At 33.2% G+C, this 2410-nt stretch overlaps 1 non-coding gene across 1 annotated transcript; it reads right to left on the bottom strand.

Moving 5' to 3' along the window:
* Positions 1 to 1601: 1601 nt before the first annotated feature.
* Positions 1602 to 1673, bottom strand: TRNAM-CAU (transfer RNA methionine (anticodon CAU)). The gene has a single exon. It is a non-coding gene; the product is annotated as a tRNA-Met (tRNA).
* Between the last annotated feature and the right edge of the window lie 737 nt (positions 1674 to 2410).

Raw genomic sequence — 2410 nt, forward strand, 5'->3', positions numbered from 1 at the left:
TTTGGAAAATACTTTTTCCGTGCTCATCAGACAAAAATGTGAATAGTTTTATTTGCTACATATACTTATGTACACGTATTTTTTTTTTTGCATTTCACAGTTTATACTTATGGTAAAACGAGCTTTTATTTGTTTTGGTCGAAGGTCGAGAGCCATTCCTTCAAACGGAAACGCGGTTACTAAGTAGAAGAATTCGTAGACGTACTATGACACAAGTCATTTACGTAGAACTTGTATTTTACTAGCTTTATTGTTATGTTAATTAACCGGATAAATCTGTTTCAGTTAAACATTGGGAGAAAAATAATATTTAATTGAAAAATATCTAAAATTATATTATATTTAGTAAATAGTAGACATCAGAAACGATGTTTAATCTACATATAATAAACTAGAGATGCACTAATACTAGCTTTTTACACACATAGATACACGCAACGAAGTTTTAGATTTTTTTTCGTACCTTAGATGTAAAGGTACATCCCATGTGAGGTTTTTTCAATGTAAAATTATTCCATTTATATGAGGTGAATTAAAAAAAATTCGGATGTGACCAACCCATGACTTTATCTATGTATGTATTTTGAAGGTCACAGAACAAAATTCGATAATTAAACATACATACACACTCACACGTACCGGTTATGAGGCCATTTTCGATACAAATTGATCGCAAGTGTAGAGAAACTTCTACAACACAAAAGTTCTACTTCTGCTTGTCGGATTTTGTTCACAAGTCTGATTCAAAAACTTAAATAGTCAGACTTGTGAACAAAACAAAAAGATAATTGAATTCAAAAACTTAAAAAAGAGTACACCATTAAGGGAACTTAAAAATTTGAAATAAAATTTACGTTGTATCGACTTTTTAGACAATTTTAGTTCGATACGACTAACGGTGTTCAAAAAATACACAGACACACACATTTTTTCTAGATCATGAATACGTGATCAGTGATCGATTCGGAGCTCGAATCAGTCAAAATCTCGATTTCGAATTTTCGCATGATCATACATAGATAAAGTAAAAAAAACTTTATCTATGTATGAAAATCTCTAAAATTTACTACTTTCACAAACTTGAATGAGCTAACGGCAGCGCAAATATATATTTTTTTGAATTTTTATATTATTTTATACGGATTACAGAACATCTTTTCCAACTCGAGGGATTCCCAAATTCAAATACTCGCTGTTTTCGATGCATTATAAATATATAGGTAGCCTAATGTACATATGTATTTTGTTTTGTTTGCATTATTTCTATTATTGATTTTGTAATAGTGGAACACTTGGTGTAAAACCGATTCGATTGACCAAACGTTTAATGTGAACAAACACCATCCACTGATCAGTATCACTGATGTAATAAGTATTATAAGCAGATTTGATCTCTTTTATTTGTTGATTTTCTATTTCGCCAAGGCTATGCGCATTTCCTCACGCACGTTATTAACCTTGTCTTCTATAATTTGAGCAAATACAATTAATATATAAATGATAGTGGTCTTTTTAATATCGCTGTTAAGTTTAAGTTAAGCGTTGTATTTTTAACGATATTTTAAATATTTTGTAATGGAAGAAAATTGCAAAAAGGTACATAGCAGAGCGTGGTTTCGATCCACGGACCTCTGGGTTATGGGCCCAGCACGCTTCCGCTGCGCCACTCTGCTGCCTGTAGAGGTGGTGCAAATATATATCTATGTAAAATATAATATTTCATGAAAAGTATGAATCCTTTTTGAATTTTTGGTATAAACTATATTTAACCAGCAGAATAGACTAGTGGTTAGCATATAATGATTTGAACAGAGTGGTCATGGGTTCAAATCCCACTGGTGCCTGCTGGCCAGACCTCAGATTTGTGACTCCAGTTCGATCGTTTCCTATCAGATCGTTTACCAATTTATCTGATTTTCATTGAAACGGTTCCAACAAATTGGCAACCTTACCCATTTTCTCGCAAATCTCGATTTTCGCTCAATTGTATAAAATGCTGCAAATTTACAAATCTGACCATTAATGTATCTGTGAATGTTAATTGATATGTATTTACTGAATCTATATTTGGAATCTATATACATATATATAAATCAATGTCTGTTTGTCTGTCTGTCTGTCTCGAATAGGCTCCTAAGCCAAAGAACCGATTACAATGAAACTTTCAGGATTTGTTGTATGCATTTCCGGGAAGATCACTGTGAAAAAAAAACGGGAAAAACGGGAATGAGTGTCATTGCAACGCAATAATTTCAAATGTGTTTGCTGTCTGCTTTTTTCCGACAAATGGGAACGGGAACGGAAACGGGAAAGAGAACGGGAACGAGAATGGGAACGGGAACGGGAATTGCATGCGTTATTGTGGCATAGCAACGCATGCTGGGTTCAGCTAGTTGTTTATAAATGTTGC

The sequence above is a fragment of the Arctopsyche grandis genome, chromosome 1, assembly GCF_051622035.1.
Source record: "Arctopsyche grandis isolate Sample6627 chromosome 1, ASM5162203v2, whole genome shotgun sequence".
Taxonomy (NCBI): domain Eukaryota; kingdom Metazoa; phylum Arthropoda; class Insecta; order Trichoptera; family Hydropsychidae; genus Arctopsyche; species Arctopsyche grandis.